Raw genomic sequence first — 11867 nt, 5'->3', positions numbered from 1 at the left:
GCTCCAGTGTTTGTTTGTAACAATTTATTCCAGAATTCACCACCCTGTCCGAACCAGCAGAAGCGGCAGGGAAAGTGCAAGGGTAGACAAGGTACCAAAGTTCTAACTACCTTGAGTGAAATCCTGGCCCCATTGAAGCTGATGAGCGTTTTTCCGTTGACTCTAGGGTTTCACTCGAAGTTGTTTAGACCCGCCTCGTGTCAGCGGATTACTGCCTTGTGCTTAGGACACAGAACTTCCCAGGCAAGTCACTCAGTTCCCCCCTTTGTATGGCTTAAAACTCGGTCTGTACAGAACCTTCACAACAACATTCCCACCACCAGCACCAGGAGTGTCTCCCTGGGATGGTGACACGATGGCCTTCTGCGGGAGTGAGAGGCAGCCAGGTAAATAAAGCCTGAGGTCGGCTTCTTATCTCCTTTTTGTGTTTTTTTCCTCTTCAAGGAGTGGCTCAGTTATTCTAGGTTTCCATGTTACAGAGCTACAGTGGGAGAGCCCTTCACACTGGAATGTCGAAGGGGAACTTTCCTCATACAACCAGGACAGTGCCTTGCAATTGAATTCTGTGTGATGACAACACAGGTTGCTTTGCTCATGCAGAGTTGGCAGGCTCTCTGGAGCTTTTGCACGGGGCCCGCCTTTTGATGTGGGATTTGTTTTTAATTTCCTCTATCAGTTTCTGTCAGACCTGTTTGTGAAGGCGGCACTTCGGTTGATGTGCACTGACAATGAAAGCGGGCTGATCAGAATGTATGAATGGGAAGAGAAGAAAAGGGCGCTCGTTCAGTCACGTTCTTTTTATTAAATTATATTTTGCACAGATGTTAAGACCCAAAGGGACCAGTAAGATCATCTAGTTTGATCTCCTGCATGACACAGGCTAGAGAACCTCATCCGGTGCCATAATGTTCATGTCCACTGCAAGAATTTGCACAGAATTAGAACCATTCTAAGCCAGGATCTTACCCCTAGCCCAATAATGCTGCTCTGGTGCAATGGGAAGCTCTCTGCAATAATGGTAAAGCTCGTCTGTGCAGGAGACAGCTTTTTCAGGGGCTGGGCTGAGACTGTGGAATAAACTCCCCCAGGAACTAAGAACCAATACAAACCTCCCAGTGCCAGGTGCACTGCGCCAACCTGCCTTCTCTAATATAAACAAATAGCCACATGTGAATATCTCTAGAGATATGTTAAAAATAGTACAAAAGAAAACATTCCATTGCACACCTTTCTCCTCCTGGGGAAAGGAAGAGAGAACAAACAACATATGACGGATGTTAGTCACGTTGCTTAGTGCATTACGGAAGGTGTTTAGGTACCATGGTGATGAGCGCAGTACAAGAACCTATATACCGCAGAATAAAATAAAAAGTGGCACTTGGAAACTCTTCAGAAACTTTGAGGCCAGGTGAGAAGGATTAGCAGGCAGAGTGCCACAGAGATAGCCAAATGCAACTTTTGCAACTTAACATGGATATCAGAGCCACGTACATGGTGTATGCCAGGCAGACTGCATTGTTCCTCTGTAAAGAATTTGAGCAATATCTAAACATAGCTCCAGACAGAATGGAAGGGGGTATATATAGCTTGACAGACGAGTGCTCTACTGTTCAGCAGGCGAGCATAGTTTGTTATTAAATTACTTACTTAGGCCATGGGCCCAAACCCCACATGGGCTTTGTGCACACAAGCAGTTCCACTGAAGTCAACAGGAGTTATCACACAAGTAAGGGCTGCAGATGCTGGCCTTTGTGCCTCTGGTTACGAGAACAGGCCTGATAGCTGCCTCTGAAACATTCAGCCTGGTTCTGTCCAAGCTGCCTGGGCTGGCAGCTACCTCAGCCTGCAGGAAATGTTCTCAGGGACCGAGTGCCCCCCTCTGCCTCTGGGGAGAACTCAGGGGACGCTGAAATTGGGCCGCTTTCACGCCGTACAATGGGGCTTTGTTCTGCAAACTGCTGGTTTTGGCGTGGCCAAGGGCTCTGTGTTTGCTCAGGTTTTCAGTCACTTTTAAAAGACACAGGCGGGTTTTTTACACGTTGCAGCATGAGCTGGATACCCACATTATGGCCGTTTACGATTGCTTCTCAGTGACAACAGCTGCCCCAAAGGTCAAACAGGCTTGCTGTGGCATGATCATGCCTCTGGTCATTAAGAGGCACTGGGAAAACCACTACAGCATCCAGGAAGCGTGGCCCTTTGCTTCGAGGACTCCCTGACTGATAGGCTGAGATCCAAGTGGAGAAATGCTGAAAGCTGGGGGCTCTGATCCTTCTCTTATAGCGGTGGAAATGGAGGCATGGTGCTGTGTGAGTTGGGGGTGGTGTTGGGAGAAGAACCCTGGTCTTCTGGCACTTAGTTTCTTGCTTCTAGCCCTTGAATATGTCCCCTCCCTGTTCAATGCTAAAGATTTTAGGGTTTGAGAAGCCCACTTGCCCGGGGTGTGTAGGGCTCTGCCCTAGGTGCATGCCATCAATCTCTGCAGACTCTCCAAGTGCATTTAAAAAGGACCTATGCAGTTATGTCTACCCCAGCCTGTCGAGATGACTCCAGCGGCCCTGCTGCTCTTGGGGTAGAGACTGCTGCTGCTAGCATAGCTGGGACAGCCGCTGGCACCAGAACATTGGTGCCACTGGCTTGGGTAAGGTGTCCTGGGGGGCCCACCTACCCCACCTGAGATCTGGGAGACCCATCTGCTGTCATCCCAGCAGAGGGCTTTGCTATAGAGTCCTCTTCCGGGGGTGGGAGGAGGGGGCCCCGCACCCGTAGCTCTGTGTTTGGTGTGGATGTATCTGGGGACATCCCGCTCCCACAAGACTTTCCAGGACTGGTCCCAGGGTGGCTGGGGCCTCCCCTTGCTTCAGCTGAGTGATCCTTGGCTTGGGAGGGTGGACGGGGGGGCCAGACCCGAAGAAGGGAAACCTCAGCTCCATGCCCATACTCTGCTACGTCCATTGAGGGCTCTGGGCTAGCATGTAGGGCCCGAGCGGTACCCAGGGCATGAGGCACCTTGCTTCCACCTGCCCTTAGGCTGAGGGAGCATTGCCTGTGCCTGCTGTTGGTCGGCTCCCCATCACCCCCTGCTCCCCCGTTCTAGCCCAGCTCACGGCACGGCGAACGTGAACACACCGCCTGTGGATCTGTTTATGGTGAAATCAAGCCTACATGCATTTCACAAAGCACAGGGCTTCAGGGACTGGAAACAAAGGGGGCCATAGAAAATAAAATCATAACAGGCATTCTAGAGCCTAGCCCTAATGAACCAGCTACGCTAATAGCTAAGACAGTCTGGCTCACCCACAGCCCCTGCAGGCTGGCGGTGCCCCTCTGTGCACGCTTGTCCCTTTGTCTCTGAGGGGAAGGATTCAGGGTGTCTCTTTACATTCCAAGAGATACGAGACCAACCCTTTGTCTTTATTCCAGGGCAAGACGTCTCCTGCAGTTTGTTTCCGCCTGCAGACTTTCCTCATTGTAATTCGCACGTAGGCGTAGTGTGAAGCCTACAACAGATAAATGGCTGGCCAGGGAGACAGGTGTTGGTTATCTCCACCTAAAGGGACCAGTGCCAATGTATGTCGCCTCCTGGTGATCTGCCTGAACTCCAAGACCTTAAGAGTATCATTTTCAGTATAGCCACATGACTCCTTAAGTATGATCTGTACAGTCCTTCTGCAATGATTATGGTGCACCGTGGGTACTGGCTCTCATTAGAGACATCGTGTGGCAGTCTTCAGTGATCTGTTATGCAACTCTCCGACCCAGGGATTACTGGAGTAACCCATGCACCATTTGTGACCTCTGCCGGTTGGTATCCAGGCGTCCCTGGGTCAGGAAGTCATCTAGTATTAATTGGTGGCTCAGAGGTCAGTCAGTGAGGGGCCAGGGCCTCAAACCTAAGCACAAGGAGGGCCCTGACCTCCAGGAGAGAGTTTAGCTCAAGGAGGTGGAGACCCGGGCTGGAGGAAAGCACATCAGCAGACGTCACCAGATGCAGGTTTACGCAGTAGCCCCCTTGCCTCATTTAGTGTCTTTTTGCACAGGATCAGGCAGAGGTTGACATGAGCATTGTGAGGTCACATTCATCAGACTATCTTACAAGTGCGCTGGTTCAGCCATCCCTCAGCCTAGGAAAGAGAGGAGACAGGGCTGCTTGCACTGGGCCTGATGGGGGGCGGGCACTCCTTAGGGACAACACCTACGGTGGGACAATGTTGGAATCTAACATTTTCCATTCGACTTTGCTGATTTTTCTCTCCCCCATCCCCCGCAAGTTGAGGACTTTTTAAGATACATGGTATTTTTAGCATGATCACAAATGATTAGCAAGATGATTAAAACTCAAATGTTAAAAGTCAAAAGATAAGATGGAAGGAGTCAAGTAAGAACATGCAAGCACAGCAGGATAGAAAACCAGAATGTGCTTTGAGTACTTCAAAATGTACACACCACCCACTAAGCAGGAAGAGATCAATAGTTTCAGTAGAAGCGCTTGTAGAGATGCCAGCTTGGTAACGCAGCCTCTGCTTTCAGACTAGTTCATAAAAGGTCATTTTCTGGTTCCTCTTAAACTGCAGTGAGTTTGTTGTCAGACAACGCTGACTTGCCCTTGGGAGTAAGAGGAAACCACCATCAATCTTCCTACAGAGATGGGCAAGGCTCCTTTTAGCTGCTGTGCTATTTATCTTACCGATATCTGAAAAAACAAAGATGTCCTTAAGAATACTCAGAGCTGGACTGGCTTGACTTCAGAGCATTATCGAAGGAAGAGGGGAGTGGTGTGAACAGATACTTAACTAAGAAAGCTTTAGTTCTAACATCAACTTTGACACTGAGTCCCACCCTGGGGGACTGGGCAAGCCCTAACTCCTTCACCTCTGTGAAAATGAGCGTACGATTTACTATCACCCAGCAGCGTTGTGGGGGGTAAAATGTTGGGGAGATGAACAGCAGTGTCATTGAAAGTCCTAGAGGAGACTGCAAGGCAACAGTTGCTATTATGTTTCTAATGCTACTTTCCTTGGCAGAATTTTGATATACAGGGAAAGGCATAAGGCTCTAGGTATTGGATTTATGTACTGCATATTTATATGGTGCCCATCACCTTGACTGGTGGGCACCTAGTTCACATAGTGACATGAAAAATAGAGTACATCATCCCCATAGTACAGTCCTTTGAGTACAAAATGAATTTTCTAAGGATTTTACATTAATTTACTCCATTAATTTGAGTTAAAAATAATTTTAAAATGTGTCCTTTAAGAAATTTAGCAACCTGTATAGGGCCCTTTTTTATTCCTAATGACTTTAATAATGGCACAACAGACTTCAAATTTCCATACAAATCCCTATGCCCATTGAAATCTAACACATTATTAAAGCATCCAAACAGCTATAACTATGGCCTGTAGTCACAGGAGGAGGAAAACAACAACCCACCTTAAAAGAAATTTCAGCTAATGTAGGACACCGAACGCTAAAATGCACTAGTCATAATTGTATGGCCATTGCCTGATATAACTACAGAGGAGAGTTAAGGCTGACTGGGTGCCTTAGCCGTTCCATAAAGTTAACCTTGACAGCCAAATGCATTAGTTGAATCTCCTGAGTTGGGGATAACGACAACAGCCCTGTGATGTTTCTTAAATGGGCAGGTCTAGAGGTGTTTAAGCCACCAATGTTCATTGAAATCAGTTGAAATTAGGTGCTTAAGTGCCTTTGACGATCTGGCGTGAAGTGACGTAGTCCGTGTGCTCTAGCTCAGTGTTTCGTCGTGCCCCGGTGGGTGTCCATGGGATTTTCTGAACCCCCGTGTGAGAGCAAAGCCCGCCCCTTGTGTTTTAATTCGTGCCAGTGCCGGGACACGGGGCAGTCTGGCCTTTTGCTCTCCAGGGGAGGCCCCCTCCAATAACGTGCATCACATTCCATTCTCCAAAGCCAGCTTAAAATAGTGAGTGCGTCCTGCAGCCTGGGGGACGGGTCGGGACGGAAGGGGGAAACTGCCTTCCAATTGGCTCTCTGCCTCACCTCCTCCAGGGGCAGCGTGACCAATCAGAGCTCAGTCTTCCTCTCCTCCCTCTCCCCTCCTGCGAGCAATTGGGCAGCTCCTCTGCCTCTCCCCCCTCTAGCCTGCAACTGCTGGCTGGGGGGTGGGAGGAAAAGCTCCTGGAGCCGCCCTCCCCAGCCTGGAAGTGGAGCAGGGACCCTGCTGTAGCCCCCAGGGGTGGGTGGGAGGGGGAAGAACTCCAGGAGAAGCAGAGGTGGGGGTGGGGACTGTGAGGTGGGGAAGCTGGGGGACAAAACTGGTGGGGAGCAGAATTGGGGTGAACTGATGGGGGCTGGTGGGCAGAGATGTTTTGGAGAGTAGGGGCATAGGATGAATTTGGAGGTTGGGGGGCAGAATTTATTACTGGGCAGGGGACGGGCAGATATGGAGTTGAGAACTCCTGCAACAGGGGCCAAAGTCCTCGTAGCCAGTACATTTGGGAGCCTGGACAGCACTAACTCTCCCTCTCTCTCTGGGGATGGGCAGGGGCAGTTCACCAGTCACAGACAGACTGAAAAAAACAAGAGAATCTCTCTGTAAATAAACATGTTTTCGGGGCCAATCTCCTGATTTGTTGAGTTCTGAGAAATCTGAGTATTGTTGGCAATGCTCTGAGTGGGATTTAATTATAGTCTCATAGACTATAAGGTCAGAAGGGACCATCATGATCATCTAGTCTGACCTCCTGCACAACGCAGGCCACAGAACCTCACCCATCCACTCCTGTAATAGACCCCTAACCTAAGATTGAGTTACTGAAGTCCTCAAATAAAGATTAAAGACTTCAAGGTACAGAGAATCCACCAGCAAGTGACCCGTGCCCTATGCTACAGAGGAAGGTGAAAAACCCCCAGGGCCTCTGCCACTCTGCCCTGGAGGAAAATTCCTCCCAGACCCCAAATATGGCAATTAGTTTAACCCCGTGCATGTGGGCAAAACTCATCAGCCAGACACCCAGAAAGAATTTTCTGTAGTAACTCAGAACCACCTCCTCATCTAACATCCCTTAATTATGTTGCCTTTAAAAAACAGCAGAGTAACACACACTTGGGAAGAATTTTGGGAATAAGAAGAAGTGATTATTAATTGCTTGTCACACCAAAATATTATTCTCGAGTGCAGGTCACTTTCTTCACTGAGCATGTTTTTGTCCCGAGTTCTTATATTTAGCATTAATGTTAGTTTCCATGGTTGAAAATGTTAATTCTGCCACAAAAGAAAGATTGAGATCTAACATTAGCAGCCATGGTTGTTTTGATTTTAACCCTACTAGCTCCGTTCTGGATTGGCTCATGACTATTCATGAGTTCATTTAGCGACAATAGGGTGGTGTGCCTCCAAATAACGAAAGGTACTGCAGCACAGAAAAGGCTGAGACTCGATGCCCTATCTTCACCGCTTTTGGTCTGAAAATTGTAATAAGATGTATTTATTGCAATAAGACGCAGATGTTTGCTTTGTTACAGGAATGTGAATTTTTAAAAAGTTATTTAAAGTCTTCAATCTGTAAATTCACAATGTAATAAAATTGTTGTAATCCTTCAATGTTCCAGTGATACTTGTTATAGTTCTCCCTCACTTAAACCGTTAGAATTGTAACAATCGTCTCTAAGAAAGAGTGAAAGTGATGAATACACAGGAAGGCAAAGAGAAGACTGAGCATCCAGCTTCACTGAACCCTATTCCCAGACCATTGTAAAGTTAAGGATATTACAGGGCTGGAAATGGAGCTTGCAGGGCTCTAAAGGATAATGATACATTCTAGAAGATCTCCTGCAGCCTGATATGAGCAGAGTTATTTGGCAGGTATGATAAACAAAGCAATTCTGGGGAAGACGACAGTCAAATCTTTGAGATAAGTGTATCAGGAGCACCAGAAAGACACACAAAGCCTAAGGAATACTTGCAAGTGCAGGACATCTAAGATAAACTCCTCAGACCCACGTTTCTGCCTCTTCTTTGGAAAGTGCATATTTAGCTACAACACCCCAGGGTGGAGACACTTATACTCTCAGTCAGAAATAGAGGCCAGGTTTTCCGCTGGAGTGCATCAGCCTGGTGCCATTCAAATCAATGGAGCTGTGCTAATTTGCACCAGCCGAGGAACTGAATCTAGAACTTGATAGTGAAAACCCTGGCTGTATTAAAAACCCTTCAATTTATGGTACAAAGTCAATTATGCTTAATTAAAAGGTGTCTAAAGGAGTACCCCATATAAGGAGAGATTCAGAGTTTTAAATAAGAGTACCCTGTGGTGAAACTGACTGTTACACTTTTTTGTAGGTGAGGGGTGAAAATATTTTGGCTCTTTGATCTAGTGGCTTCTTGTGGGAAGACTGTATAAATAATTTGATATTCATAATGGTGTAAGTGTTGGTAGCCCCATCTAGAAAGTCTGGTAGGGGGGTGATTTATATTATTCCTTTATGCAGTTTAGCAACAACCTTAATCAGTACACTTCTGGGAACTTGGCTCACTAGGAGATGTGTGTTACAAGGAATGTGTTTTGTAAATTCCATAGGAGAGCAAAGAAAGCTGGTCAACCCCATGAGTGTTCAGTTTCAGTTATTTTTTGTAATTTCACCAATGACTGCCAGTCATAGTACACTCCATTCTGAAGGCAATTGCCTTCCTGATCTAAGAGGGAACTACAGAGCATCTAAAACAGTTCAACACAAGGCAGCTGCTCTACAACATCCACAGTTAACATCCAGTAAAGTTTATGGACCAATTAAAGTTATGTTAGAGTTTTAATCCTTGCATTGGCAGAGGGACAGGTTAGATAATTTAATACTGTGTCTTCCCCACCTGTAACTTCTGTGATTATCACAATTACTTTTAAAATGTTATGTAGACCCAGAAATAACTTTGTGATCAGAAGAATTAATATGGTCAATAAATATATTACATTGTTATATATTTAAACTAACAGCATAATCAAAGAAGTTAAATGAAATATTGTATAAATGTTTCATAAGAAAAGGGTTTTGGAGTTTTCAAAAGTTTACAGCTGAATCCACTAGCTTTCCAAAAAAATGGAAAGTATAAGAAGGTAAACAGACTCCCCCTTATCCATCACTGGGGGAACAAAAGGGACAACACTTTTTGTACCAATGAGCAGTGGATGCCAGCAATAGGTGCTGGTGACTTTGGGAAGAAGTGTTAGACGAAAAACTGCTTTAGGCAAGGATTTTAGCCTGTTCGGTTTGGACTCTGCAAAGCGTGCTATACCCTTTGTTTTACACATAACCAGTTCTGTTTCCACTTCTTGTCCTTATTACTAGGTCTTAAAGCTTTTTCTTTGATAACGAACTTACAACTATTTCACCATTAACATATTTGAGAGCTGTAATGGTACAAGGACCCAATCCTGAGGTGTACCAGTAAAGCTGTGCACACTGTTCTCTTCGGAGAGCTTAACTGGTTATTTCCATGAGCGCCCAGCAACAAGGGCTGGAGGGGTTGCTGGCAGAGGGGCTCCATGCATCTGTCACACTACCTGCAGAGATGGCAAGGTCCAGAAGTCAGGGCTTGTCCATGGCCAGAAACTTTTGGTTTGAGGGAGCAGAGCTACAGCAGACATCATGCAAAACTGCTTCTCCTGAAGGCCAGGTGGGGATGAGGTGCCTCACAATCCTGATACCCTTGGGGAGTATCAAAGGGTAGAGCTGCCTTAGGAACCGCTGCTGCTTGCTCTGGGTGGGTCTACAATTCACTCCAATTGCTTGAGATGGTATAGCTTCAGATGGGTACCCAGGACTTGTCCTTAACGAGAACCATGGACACTTGCAGCAGCAGTCTGGCCCATGGCTCTTACCCACACAAGAGAGACAGCAGCAGAGGCCACGAGTGAGTAGAATTAAACTGGCACAGGACAATTTGTTGTGGTATTGATGAGTGCACTCACTGTTGGCACCCCCCACCATGGCTGGTATAGCCACTGTCCTTCTCATGACTTGCCCTCAGACCAGGTCCCAGCCCATCCAGGGTAATAGAAGTACAGAAAAGTTCTCTGAGACCTGAAGAGCTCTGCATAAGCTCCAACGCTTGCCTCTCTCACCATCAGCAGTTAGTCCCATCAGAGATACTACCTTATCCACCTAGTCTCTCCAAGTACAAGAGGCAAGAAGTGTCCTGATGCAAAAGATCCTCTGCCCTCTCCTGGGCTATTCTTCAGCTTCCCCTTTAGACTTAGTTCTCTGCCTCACACTGGGTTCCACAATTCTTACGTTAGGCTTGCATGCCTCTTTCTTCGTGCTGCTGGGAGACTTCAGGCCCCTCTCTGCTCTGGATTTCACCCCAGGCAGCCTGTATCAAATAACTAGGTCTGTTCCTTTACACCCATTGCTATTTCCCTGGGCCACTTCCTACCTCCAAGTCCCACATGCTGCGTCCCTGCAGCCTAAGCAGAACAGCCTCTGGCTTCTCCTTAGATCCTCCCAGTTCCATCTTTCTCTGCTGGAATGCTGGCTCTTCACAACAGCCTCCTTCCAGGGCCCATCACAGGGATTGACTCTGGTCCTGTACCCTCCTTATGTCTGCCTTCCTAGAGACAGGGAACTCCCTACCTCCTGGCTCCCTCTGTTCTGGACCATGCCCACAGCTTCCAAACCCCTCTTTTATGAAAATGGCCCAGCTCCTCTGCAGCTGGGGCTCTTAACAAATCAAGCCTGAGACACACTCCAGGTGCAGTAAGGTGAGCTAACTGAGCTATCAGACACCTGTTAACTCTTTGTTCATCATTATAGAGTAGACCCCCCAGCACAGATGGATAAAGATGTCAAGGGACAATAATAAATTTAAAAAAGTCTAATATTTTGAGGGGAATTACCTCTAACCAACATTCTAGAAGTATATTTGGCCAAGGGTAGCAGGGGGACAGCGCTGGTTCTGTTTTGTTGCCATCGGTGCTAAGAGGGACCCAAAGGATGGTTGCAGCTGCTCTGGAAGTAGCATTAGAAGAGTCAGGACACACTGCTATTCAAAAGGTTCTGAGGGATGCAGGGGGACACATGCGCTTAGAGTAGGAGCCACCCTGCCATACTCTAAGAAGAACTTATTTTTATTGGTCAGACTTTACTTCTTGTTCATTAATTAACCAGGTTCAAATATCCAGGTAGGACAAACTATTTAACAGGGGTGGCCAAATTGGCTTGTGAGTCATATGCAGCTCTTTTACAGTTAAAATGCAGCTCACAGAGACCCTTACGGCTCCCACTCATTCTGCACCTGCCAGACTGGGTTGGGGAGAGGGTCTTGGGGGAGGGAGGGTCAGTAAGTTTGGCCACCCCTGCTATTTAATAAACACCCTATAAAAATGTTACAAGTTAACAGAAGTTGTCTTACCAACATTTCTACCAAATAAAAAGCACATTTAATTCTTCTAGGCACCCCGTGAACATTCTGAAACAGAGCTGACTTACTAGTTTATGCCTAGATGCTGCATTGGGATTGGCTAACATTTTCTTGGGCCCCATGAGTGTCTCATTAAAGTGAATGGACCTCCCCACCCCCCCATAATATAATCTGTGCTTGCAGTTCCTGATGCAGCATCAGGGGCTTATACTGTAGTAGTTTTATTTTTATATATATCAGTCAGGCATGGGTGGCGGTGAGAGCTCCCCTGTGTACGTCATCTTAGCTTTTGCAGCTAACTGAATTGGAATGCCGCATTAGGACTGGCTGTGCATAATCGTAGACTCCAATGGTGCAGGCACTTGGCCAGGTTTATTATCAATAAAGCATAGTGCTAGTGCCCCCTAGGCACTACAGGTACACTAGGACATGTGTGCTTGTTACAGTGGAGTGGCTCAGTTAACAGTGG

The sequence above is a fragment of the Emydura macquarii genome, unplaced genomic scaffold (assembly GCF_026122565.2).
Source record: "Emydura macquarii macquarii isolate MOO-44397 ecotype Brisbane River unplaced genomic scaffold, CSIRO-AGI_Emac_v2 contig_1790, whole genome shotgun sequence".
NCBI classification, from domain to species: Eukaryota; Metazoa; Chordata; order Testudines; family Chelidae; genus Emydura; species Emydura macquarii.
Note: the sequence above shows the minus strand (reverse complement) of the source record.